We start from the raw sequence: 13,472 nt of genomic DNA on the forward strand, positions 1-13,472 counted from the left end.
GGAGCTGTGTGACACAAAAACTACCCAAACGCTGGGTTGTTACGTCCGACCCAGGAGCTGCGTGACACAAAAACCACCCAAACGCTGGGCTGTTACGTCTGACCCAGGAGCTGGGTGACACAAAAACCACCCAAACGCTGGGCTGTTACGTCCGACCCAGGAGCTGTGTGACACAAAAACTACCCAAACGCTGGGCTGTTACGTCCGACCCAGGATCTGGGTGACACAAAAACTACCCAAACGCTGGGTTGTTACGTCCGACCCAGGAGCTGTGTGACACAAAAACTACCCAAACGCTGGGATGTTACGTCCGACCCAGGAGCTGGGTGACACAAAAACTACCTAAACGCTGGGTTGTTACGTCCGACCCAGGAGCTGCGTGACACAAAAACCACCCAAACGCTGGGCTGTTACGTCTGACCCAGGAGCTGCGTGACACAAAAACTACCCAAACGCTGGGCTGTTACGTCCGACCCAGGAGCTGCGTGACACAAAAACTACCCAAACGCTGGGCTGTTACGTCCGACCCAGGAGCTGTGTGACACAAAAACTACCCAAACGCTGGGCTGTTACGTCCGACCCAGGAGCTGCGTGACACAAAAACCACCCAAACGCTGGGTTGTTACGTCCGACCCAGGAGCTGTGTGACACAAAAACTACCCAAACGCTGGGCTGTTACGTCCGACCCAGGAGCTGCGTGACACAAAAACCACCCAAACGCTGGGTTGTTACGTCCGACCCAGGAGCTGTGTGACACAAAAACTACCCAAACGCTGGGCTGTTACGTCCGACCCAGGAGCTGCGTGACACAAAAACCACCCAAACGCTGGGCTGTTACGTCTGACCCAGGAGCTGCGTGACACAAAAACTACCCAAACGCTGGGTTGTTACGTCCGACCCAGGAGCTGTGTGACACAAAAACTACCCAAACGCTGGGCTGTTACGTCCGACCCAGGAGCTGCGTGACACAAAAACCACCCAAACGCTGGGCTGTTACGTCCGACCCAGGAGCTGGGTGACACAAAAACCACCCAAACGCTGGGCTGTTACGTCCGACCCAGGAGCTGTGTGACACAAAAACTACCCAAACGCTGGGTTGTTACGTCCGACCCAGGAGCTGCGTGACACAAAATCTACCCAAACGCTGGGTTGTTACGTCCGACCCAGGAGCTGTGTAACATAAAATCTACCCAAACGCTGGGCTGTTACGTCTGACCCAGGAGCTGTGTGACACAAAAACTACCCAAACGCTGGGTTGTTACGTCCGACCCAGGAGCTGTGTGACACAAAAACTACCCAAACGCTGGGTTGTTACGTCCGACCCAGGAGCTGCGTGACACAAAAACCACCCAAACGCTGGGCTGTTACGTCTGACCCAGGAGCTGCGTGACACAAAAACTACCCAAACGCTGGGTTGTTACGTCCGACCCAGGAGCTGTGTGACACAAAAACTACCCAAACGCTGGGCTGTTACGTCCGACCCAGGAGCTGCGTGACACAAAAACCACCCAAACGCTGGGCTGTTACGTCCGACCCAGGAGCTGGGTGACACAAAAACCACCCAAACGCTGGGCTGTTACGTCCGACCCAGGAGCTGTGTGACACAAAAACTACCCAAACGCTGGGTTGTTACGTCCGACCCAGGAGCTGTGTGACACAAAAACTACCCAAACGCTGGGTTGTTACGTCCGACCCAGGAGCTGCGTGACACAAAAACCACCCAAACGCTGGGTTGTTACGTCCGACCCAGGAGCTGCGTGACACAAAAACTACCCAAACGCTGGGTTGTTACGTCCGACCCAGGAGCTGCGTGACACAAAAACCACCCAAACGCTGGGCTGTTACGTCCGACCCAGGAGCTGGGTGACACAAAAACCACCCAAACGCTGGGCTGTTACGTCCGACCCGGAGCTGGGTGACACAAAAACTACCCAAACGCTGGGTTGTTACGTCCGACCCAGGAGCTGGGTGACACAAAAACTACCCAAACGCTGGGTTGTTACGTCCGACCCAGGAGCTGCGTGACACAAAAACCACCCAAACGCTGGGCTGTTACGTCCGACCCAGGAGCTGCGTGACACAAAAACTACCCAAACGCTGGGCTGTTACGTCCGACCCAGGATCTGGGTGACACAAAAACTACCCAAACGCTGGGTTGTTACGTCCGACCCAGGAGCTGGGTGACACAAAAACTACCCAAACGCTGGGTTGTTACGTCCGACCCAGGAGCTGCGTGACACAAAAACCACCCAAACGCTGGGCTGTTACGTCCGACCCAGGAGCTGCGTGACACAAAAACCACCCAAACGCTGGGCTGTTACGTCCGACCCAGGATCTGGGTGACACAAAAACTACCCAAACGCTGGAAAAACAACCCCCAAAAAAGACCCAAAAGGCTCAACCCAGGACTTGGGTAGAAAACATAACCTAGGATTATTTAAAGTCCCGGAAAGTGTCACTTTCTTGATGTTTGTTCAACCTGCTGAATGTGAGGGTGAAGAGGCCTGTCAGGATTTAGTTGTGCGCTGGAGAAAGTGTTAATCCAGATATTTAAGTAAAGCTTTTATTAAGAGCTGCCACCGGGGGCCTGGAAGCTTCAATCGATTGCAATCTGACCCGACTGCAATCAGGAGCGAACGGCTCCGACGGGGCCAGAAGTGATGAGGAGCGTCAGTGTCGAGTTACAGCTAATGACCCCAGCGCTAATATCCTCTTCAGCCGCGTTCACAAGCGTTTACATCACGGCGAAGTTATGAAACGATTCCAGCTTTTTCACTCGTTACACTGCAAATAATGATTTTCATCTTGTTTATCTAAACATTCTAGCAGTGACCCTTGATTAAAACATCACAATATGAGGAAAATGTTTCATATTTTTAAATATTTTAAATATGAGGTAAGAACAAACACTAAACTTGGTTAAGGTATTTATCTGATAAAATTACAAACTACAGCTACAGGTTTAATATGCAACTAAAAGCTGACAGGAAAAAGCTCAAACATAATCAGTTATTAATATTTGGTTGGTTTTCTCATTTGTAATTACAATCTTACACAATTTGGAAAGTTTCATTGCATTATTATCACAAATAAAACTATGCTTACAAAATCTTTAATAATATATGAAAAAAGAGTGAAGATTTATCTTTTGGTCACTACTGGAGAAGCAAAATGACTTCCCATATTAAGTCTTGTTTTCTGATAATTAAGTGAATTTATTCTTAAAACAAGAACAAATATCTGCCACCAGTGGGGTCATAAAAAAATTAACTTAATTTAAAGGGAAATGTATTTATTTTTCTGACTCCATTGATATTTGTTCTTGTTTCAAGCACAAACTCGCGTCATTTTGATGCATTTTTGACTTGCTTCTCCAGTAAATGTATCTTGATTCAAGAATGTTTAGATGTTTGTGCTGGAAAACAAGACAAAGACACTGTTGTTCATAAAGGGCACATTAATATTTATGCATCGCTGGCCATATGTTGGTATGCTAATGAGACTGTGATTTTCTAGACGTGTTCAGATCTTCTGCTACATGTGTTTGTGTGTCATTAAGCCCTCGTTCAGTCGTGATGCTGGCGTGTGTGTGTGTGTGTGTGTGTGTGTGTGTGTGTGTGTGTGTGTGTGTTTTCTGCATCTCATCTTGTCTGTCAGTGACCGATAACATCAGCTGCTTTAGTCTGAGATTACAAAGACAAAACTGAAAAATATTTAGAATAAACGGCAACACTTTATTTCAAAGGTTCATTCTGTAAGTAACTGCAACTACATCAGCTTATTCTACTAACCCGAACATAAGAGTGTAGTTGACATGTAGTTGCAAAGGTACTTATAGTTAATAGTGGACTATCAAAAATAAAGGGTTACCAAATAAAATAGTTAGAATATAATTAAAATATTTAGCCAGTTAATCACTGTGTAGTGATTTTTTTTTTTAAATTGTATATGACACTTGATTTTCAGTTTTTATTTTAAAAACATCCCTTATTTTTTTTTTTTTTTTGTTTTTTTTTTTTACAATTTTCAGTCAGAAATTGCTAGTAAATTTCACACATTATTATAAGAACTGGCAAGTAACACATTAAATTGAGCGTGAAATAAAAGACTGAAATAGTATTTTTGTAAAACATACTCCAATAATTGGAATTTTTTTTTTTTTTTTTTTTTTACAGTGCACTACTTTATTTTTAATCATTTTATTGGTTAAATCTGGTTTAAGGTAACAATTCAGCAATGCAACGTCCAGTTTTTTTAATGTTTTAGAAAGGTTTTTGTTTTGTATTTTTGGTTATGTGAACGTTCCATTCCATCATTCTTCAAACATTATGGGAACGTTACTTTTGATTGTTCTCTGAATGTTCTGAAACAAGTAGAAACATTTAAAAAACGTCCAACTGAAACGTTTCAGAAAAAAACTCTCCATGAATGATGTATAAATATTTTTGTGCTAACGTTCTGAGAACGTTATCGAAGACCAGATAACTTTGAATGAACGTTCTATTAATGTTACTGGAAGAATGTTTGTTCATAACGTTGAGAGAACCTTGACAGAACGTTCTGAGAACGTTATTAAAGATCAGATAACATTGAATGAACGTTCTATTAACGTTACTGGAAAAACGTTTGTTCATAACGTTGAGAGAACCTTGACAGAACGTTCTGAGAACATTATTAAAGATCAGATAACATTGAATGAACGTTCTATTAACGTTACTGGAATAACGTTTGTTCATAACGTTGAGAGAACCTTGACAGAACGTTCTGAGAACATTATTAAAGATCAGATAACATTGAATGAACGTTCTATTAACGTTACTGGAATAACGTTTGTTCATAACGTTGAGGGAACCTTGACAGAACATTCTGAGAACATTATTAAAGATCAGATAACATTGAATGAACGTTCTATTAACGTTACTGGAATAACGTTTGTTCATAACGTTGAGAGAACCTTGACAGAACGTTCTGAGAACATTATTAAAGATCAGATAACATTGAATGAACGTTCTATTAACGTTACTGGAATAACGTTTGTTCATAACGTTGAGAGAACCTTGACAGAACGTTCTGAGAACATTATTAAAGATCAGATAACATTGAATGAACGTTCTATTAACGTTACTGGAATAACGTTTGTTCATAACGTTGAGGGAACCTTGACAGAACATTCTGAGAACATTATTAAAGATCAGATAACATTGAATGAACGTTCTACTAACGTTACTGGAATAACGTTTGTTCATAACGTTGAGAGAACCTTGCCAGAACGATCTGAGAACATTATTAAAGACCAGATAACATTGAATGAACGTTCTATTAACGTTACTGGAATAACGTTTGTTCATAACGTTGAGAGAACCTTGACAGAACGTTCTGAGAACATTATTAAAGACCAGATAACATTGAATGAACGTTCTATTAACGTTACTGGAAGAACGTTTGTTCATAACGTTGAGAGAACCTTGAAGGAACCTTCTGAGAACATTATTAAAGATCAGATAACATTGAATGAACGTTCTATTAACGTTACTGGAAGAACGTTTGTTCATAACGTTGAGAGAACCTTGAAGGAACCTTCTGAGAACATTATTAAAGATCAGATAACATTGAATGAACGTTCTATTAACGTTACTGGAAGAACGTTTGTTCATAACGTTGAGAGAACCTTGAAGGAACCTTCTGAGAACATTATTAAAGATCAGATAACATTGAATGAACGTTCTATTAACGTTACTGGAAGAACGTTTGTTCATAACGTTGAGAGAACCTTGACAGAACGTTCTGAGAACATTATTAAAGACCAGATAACATTGAATGAACGTTCTATTAACGTTACTGGAAGAACGTTTGTTCATAACGTTGAGAGAACCTTGAAAGAACCTTCTGAGAACATTATTAAAGACCAGATAACATTGAATGAACGTTCTATTAACGTTACTGAAAGAACGTTTGTTCATAACGTTGAGAGAAACTTGAAAGAACCTTCTGAGAACATTATTAAAGACCAGATAACATTGAATGAACGTTCTATTAACGTTACTGGAAGAACGTTTGTTCATAACGTTGAGAGAACCTTGAAAGAACCTTCTGAGAACATTATTAAAGATCAGATAACATTGAATGAACGTTCTATTAACGTTACTGGAAGAACGTTTGTTCATAACGTTGAGAGAACCTTGAAAGAACCTTCTGAGAACATTATTAAAGATCAGATAACATTGAATGAATGTTCTATTAATGTTACTGGAAGAACGTTTGTTCATAACGTTGAGAGAACCTTGAAAGAACCTTCTGAGAACATTATTAAAGACCAGATAACATTGAATGAACGTTCTATTAATGTTACTGGAAGAACGTTTGTTCATAACGTTGAGAGAACCTTGAAAGAACCTTCTGAGAACATTATTAAAGATCAGATAACATTGAATGAATGTTCTATTAACGTTACTGGAAGAACGTTTGTTCATAACGTTAAGAGAACCTTGCCAGAACGTTCTGAGATAATGTTTTTACAGTGAGTCTTGGCTAATCTGAGCACAATGAGAAGTTGTTGAGATCTCTTCTGAAACTCGTGATTTCATCTCACATATGATTCTCCTTTTCATTTCATCAGAAATCCTTGGAGATCCAGCAAAAATGGGATGAGTTAAACACTCCGTTCAGAATGAGCAAATAACTCCCTGCCGACAGGAACGCAGGTAAACTTTCAATATGAGCCGCTAAATCTGAGCAAACAGAGCAGAAGAGAATAATATCGGCTGGCTGAGATCGTGACCTTCAGCGCGAGAATAAAGTGTCTTTCTCTGTAAGCACAGCATCAGGTTTCCTGGTCTCGACTCTTTTGGAGATTCTCTCTCGAGTGACAGCTAAAACGCTGCGATTCTCTCTCGCTCTTCCTTTAAACTTCTAGGTTTTCAAGGAGACGCTCGCGCCGAGAGCTGTCAGTCAAACGGCCGTCTGTCCGCGTCTGACGCGATGATAATGTTTCTCCGGCGGGTTTGAAGCGCTTTCACGTGGATTCCTGATGATCTAGTCATTTGATACAGAGCTTTAAAGTGAAGTCAAACCGCACGGCAAACGCTCCAGTGTGTCGAATGATCGTGTGTGTGTGTGTGTGTGTGTGTGTGACAACCAGATGAAAGGCATGAAAAATGAGACTGATTTTGATCATCTCAGACGATAGAAACACATTAAATACGATGATGGTCTCATGCACAACATCATATTTTAATATCATGTTTGCTTATTCTTCCATCCGTGTTGTTATTCATTTATTCAGAGCGTATTTGCATAAGGTTGCAGGTGTGTTAAACTGCGGGTCAGAATCTCAGCAGATGTTCAGTGGGATCTGATGATTTTACTTTCTATAATGTTGATATATTATAGTCAGCAGATATAAACTCTCTCACAAACCAAATCTGCTCTGATATCAGTCAAATTTATATTTTTTTGAAGATTCAAGTTTTGTCTTTCTTTGCATCTTTCGCTCTAAATGTGCTGCAAACTTTGCCTTGGCCATGTTTAAACGATCGGATGGCCAGAGCTGGACGTCCATTTATTCCTGAGCTTCAGACTTCATTAAAAGCGCAGATGGATCTGCTGTACTATTTGATTAATGGCCATACGAGAGCTTGAAATGAGATGCATTTTAATAAGGCCTTGAAATTCATTTGAGTTCATGTCATTTTGACTGCTTCACCTCATCTTGAGTCCCAGAATAGAAAAGAAAAGCCTCAGTTCTGCTTCTTCCCTGCGGTCTCGGGTAACTTTCACATGTTCGCAGCAGTAGTTTAGAACTGAACTGATGGAAGAGCTTCACAAAAATCAGCTGAAAATGTCTAACTTGCTCACATATCTGAATGATATTTAAGTAACACATGTTGTTGTATATTATGAATATACTAGAGATGCACCGATACTAAATCTGTCTGCCGATACTGATATAATACAGGCTAAAGTTCAGAATTACATCTGCCGATAATGAGTTTGATTTTCTTAAGTAAGAAATATCACCAAACTAATGCTGTAAACTACTCATTTGGTACATTACTATAATATTAGAGGCTACAATTAACATCAGAGCTCAAACTGTTATATTAATCTGCTATTTATTTTCAGATATAATAATCACACTCAAATAAAAACTGAAATGTTTGTTTACAACTCAGCTGCTCATAGTTTTCATAAGCACTTTTTATTCAAACAAACATGCAAAAATATAATTAACAGTAAATAAGCTCCTCTCTAGGAGATAAATGAGGCGTTTAATTGAAGTCTTTCCACGGTTCAAACATAAATGAGACATGATTCATTTCAGTAAGTTGTTCTGTATCTTTCAACATACCTTCTGATGTTCATTCATGTGTTTTCCTGCTATATTATCTTGTATTAAAGTAAAAAAGGCTTTAACTAATCTGTCACGTCACATCTAAGAGCGCCAAAACAACATTTTGTTTGAATTTCGTGATAAAATGGACATCATTTTAAAGCTGAGCACAAAGATCTTTGCGATTATTGGATGAAAGGCGCAACAAATAGTTTAATTTAGGGTTGCAGAACTGGCAACCCTGGCTACGGGTGATTCAGAGGGTCAAATTGAGATTGCTTTAATGTTGCTTTTTTTTAACTGTTATTGTCGCGTTAACTTCGACAGCCCTAAATTCAACACGAGAGAGATTTTCTTCACACACTGTATGAGTTGAAGTCTTTCCACCCCTTTTGATTGACAGGATATAATCGGTGTTTTTAAACAATAAAATAGTGAAAATAATTGCTTTAAATAAGTGCATCCCTATAAAGGGATCCAGAACTGTTTAATAATGAGGTTTAATGTACATTGAGTGACTTACATGTTCAGATTCAACTGATATCAAAGTTATATGTTCTTTGAATGTTTTTCTAACGTTCTCATTAAGTTATGAAAATGTTTTAAAGACATTTTTTCTTGATTATGTGAACGTTGAGGGAACATTCCATTCTATCATTCTTCAAACATTATGTGAACGTTACTTTTGAATGTTCTAACATTTAAAAACCGTTGAAACATTGAAAACATTATTAAAGACCAGATAATGTTGAACAAATGTTCTGTTAACGTTACTGGAAGAACGTTCTGAGAACGTTCCCTGTTAGCTGTATTATACACTGCAGTCGAGAATGAGAAACTGGAGTGGGACGTGCTTCATCTTCAGAGTGATTGTCACCGGGCTAGAGGTTAATAGCATGTGAACGTTTCCATTTTCAATTTCTCAAACAAAGGTGAAGCAGGTAGAGGAATAAAGCTGAGGTGGGATTGAGCCTGGAGGGTCCGAATAACCTCCACATCATTCAGTGTTTGTACAGCAGAGCAGAAGCAAGTCCTGTCGATCCGAGTGTGTGTGTGTGTGTTCTGATCTCTGGACAGCCATTAAAAGCTGAAGCTCATCTAATATTAACAGCACATGCATTAGAAACTGAAGCTCTCGCTCCATCCGTCCGTCTCAGTTCAGTTTCAGAAGCTGCAGTGCAAAATAAACCTGACAGCAGAGTACAATGAACAGCAGGACTGTCAAGAAATAGGAGAATGGAATAAAATGCAAAGTTATATTTTATTTCAATTCATTTATTTGCATGAAATTATGAACAACGTTTGAGATGTTGAATATGAGCTCTGATGATGATGATGATGATGATGATGATGATGATGGTAAAAACATCTGCTCAGATTTAAAGTTCCAAAAGGGCATGAAACAGTATTTCATTATTTTGTGATTGTTATTAAAGAGTTTTTGACTATTTCTGCAGTTAGAGATCATGTATAGTAATGATGCTCGTTCAGGGTGTCGGCGTTGAGCGTCTATCAGTGTCGGTCATCAGTGTCGTCTCGGTCAGAACACGCTCTTGTGTTCGGTGTTAGTGGAACGTGAGCTTCACACAAACCGCAGCTGATAAGAGCTGAACATTCATCACAAACACGTCCAGATTCTGCCTGAAACTTCATCACACCTCCTGAGAGCTTCCTGTGGAGAAATCACAGTCTTTTATTAGTAGTTTGTTTTAAAAGATCGAAACCGACGTGCAGGAAGAGATCTAGACCAGATCAGAATATCTGATCATTTGACCTTTTCATGACCCGGTCAGGTCAAAACCAGAAGATCTGTAAAATAATAATAAATAAAATAATGAAACAAAATAAAAATGACTTTCCTTGACACATGCATTTTATACTAAAACATTTTTGTCAACTTGTCAATTATTTATTTATTCATTTGTTTATTCATTAAATCATTCATTTTAATTTATTTGCTTTATTCATTATTTGTTTGTTCGTTCATTTAATCATTCATTATTTGTTTATTTATTTATTAATTCATTTGTTAATTTATTTTTTCATTTATTCATTCATTTGTTTATATTTATTAATTCATTCATTCATTTTTATTTATTTTAATTTTAATTTATTAATTCACTTTATTCATTTATTTATTCATTCAGTAAATCATTCATTTGTTTATTATTTCATTCATTTGTTTGTTTTATTATTTTCATTTATTTACTCATTCGCTTTATTTATTCATTGTTTGTTTGTTAATTTATTCATTCATTCATTTGCTCACTTGTTTATTCATTCATTTAATCATTCATTTGTTTGTTTATTTATTATTTTTATTCATTAATTCATTAAATCATTCATTCATTTTTATTTATTTTTTATTTATTCACTTCATTCATTTGTTTATTTGTTTTTATTTATTAATTCATTAAATCATTAATTCATTCATTTTTATTTATTTTAATTTTAATTTATTAATTTATTTATTCATTCAGTAAATCATTCATTTGTTTATTATTTCATTCATTTGTTTGTTTAATTATTTTCATTCATACATTAAATCATTCATTTTTATTTATTTTTAATTTATTTATTAATTCGCTTTATTTATTCATTGTTTGTTCATTTATTCATTCATTCATTTGCTCACTTGTTTATTCATTCATTTAATCATTCATTTATTTGTTTATTTATTTTTATTTATTCATTCATTAAATCATTCATTTTTATTTATTTTAATTTTAATTTATTAATTCACTTTTCATTTATTCATTCAGTAAATCATTCATTTGTTTATTCATTCATTCATTTTTATTTATTTATTTTTAATTTATTTATTCACTTCGTTCATTCATTTGTTTATTTATTCATTCATTTTATTTGTTTATTCATTCATTAAATCATTAATTTGTTTATTTTTTCCATTTATTCATTCGTTTATTAATTAATTAAGTAATTTCATTAATTCTGTTTTATGATAAATTGTTTGCTAGACAATAATAATCTGGAGTTTTGCTAAAGTCGTATCTATTAAATGTTTTTAAACACGTTAATTACTCTCATAATTAAAACTAAATAATCTCTGGAGTGTAACACTTAAAGCATCAATATAATTATGAATTCATAACTGTAGGTGCGGCTGCAGTCCTCCAGACCTCTATGAATATCATTACACACGCCTCAATCTGTCATCACAAACAAACACTGGCTTTCTCTTGCTCGACTTTATGGATTTTTAGCGTCAGCAATATTAAAAAGTGCAAAGCAGCTCTAATACGGCCTCAATTTACATGATTAAACCGTCTGAAAATCACCTTCAGACACATTACAGCAGCTCGTCTTCATTAATCCCTCGTCAGAATCAACCTTGACGAAGATTCAGCAGCGGGAAGGACGTTTGCTGTGATCGACTTCATCTGCACAACAAACACTGAATCAGGATCAGTCATGAAGTCTGAAACACTGAATCACAAATGATCAAACAGTTATTATGCTTTTATGCTGTGACCCGAACGGACCCGCAGGAAGTGACACGCATTCTTCACTTCCTGTGCCGAATGTTTCAATCTGATCCTTATTTTATTCAGTCTCCAGCAGCTGCTCGTGTCCCGCAGGGTCAATATGTTTTGCTTCATCCATAAACATCACGTGTGTGGAGATCATGTGACCTCAGAGTGACCCCTGAGGTCAGTCACGGGTCACGGATCGCTGACAGAGCAAAAAAATGTTCTAAGAATGTTTTGCTAATGTTCCCATTCAGTTTAGATTAGAACTACAACCACAAATAAAAAGTGTTAAAAAACTACAAACACGGTGGATATGAGAAACTGACAGATTTTTGAAAAGCACAGCTGAAAGTAGATCAGACCGAGCACACAAAAAACTGTAGCCAATCAGCAGTAAGGGGCGTATCCACTCATGATGGGGGAGGAGAAAGTGAGCCAATCAGCAGTAAGGGGCGTGTCCACTCATGATGGGGGAGGAGAAAGTGAGCCAATCAGCAGTAAGGGGCGTGTCCACTCATGATAGGGGAGGAGAGAGTGAGCCAATCAGCAGTAGGGAGCGCATCCACTCGTGATGGGGGAAGAGATAGTGAGCCAATCAGCAGTAGGGGGCGTATCCACTCATGATGGGAGAGGAGAAAGTGAGCCAGTCAGCAGTAGGGGGCGTGTCCACTCATGATGGGGGAGGATAGAGTGAGCTAATCAGCAGTAGGGGGCGTGTCCACTCATGATGGGGGAGGAGAAAGTGAACCAATCAGCAGTAGGGGGCGTGTCCACTCGTGATGGGGGAGGATAGAGTGAGTGAGTCAATCAGCAGTAGGGGGCATGTCCACTCATGATGGGGGAGGATAGAGTGAGCCAATCAGCAGTAGGGGGCGTGTCCACTCATGATGGGGGAGGAGAAAGTGAACCAATCAGCAGTAGGGGGCGTGTCCACTCGTGATGGGGAGGAGAAAGTGAGCCAATCAGCAGTAAAGGCGTGTTCTCTATGATAAAGAGAGCTCCACTGCATTGTGTGCTTGTGCGTTTTGGGGGCGGAGTAATGAAGGGAGGGGCGTGTCTGTCTCAGAAATTGCTTACTGCACCTTTAAGCAGAGAGGTTTAGATAAAGGGCTTTGGGTGATTAATAATCAGTATATAACCTGACGAAAATATATTTATTCAGTGTTATCCACTTTATTTCATCAGCAGCAGCATTGTGAACTTTCATAAAGATATGTTTGGCCATTGACTTTCAAATGCATCATTATTCAAACACACGAGGAGAGTTTTGATGAAGTACTTTGTCGCTTACAAACTCTTCTGCTTCACACTCAAAAGTATCTACTTTTTCTTCACAAAAACACTACATACTTATAGAGCATAGTACAAGTATGCGAACTGTGATGCAGCAATGGATTTATCATTCAGACTTTATGCACCTGCTCCTTCAAGACGTTAAAAATGAATAACTCTGTATAATTAAGCAATTAAATTTAGCAATTAAAGTCTTTAAAACCACTCAAATGATTGTTTTCTCTCTCTGCGGGAAATAATAATGCTCTGAGAGAGAGAGAGATTCATATAAAAGCTGTATTGTCGGTGAATCTCGGTAGTTATGAAGCGGAACAGCGACTCCTGCTGGTCACTTATAGAATACACACACAGAATACACA

This window comes from Megalobrama amblycephala, linkage group LG14, assembly GCF_018812025.1.
Source record: "Megalobrama amblycephala isolate DHTTF-2021 linkage group LG14, ASM1881202v1, whole genome shotgun sequence".
Lineage (NCBI taxonomy): Eukaryota > Metazoa > Chordata > Actinopteri > Cypriniformes > Xenocyprididae > Megalobrama > Megalobrama amblycephala.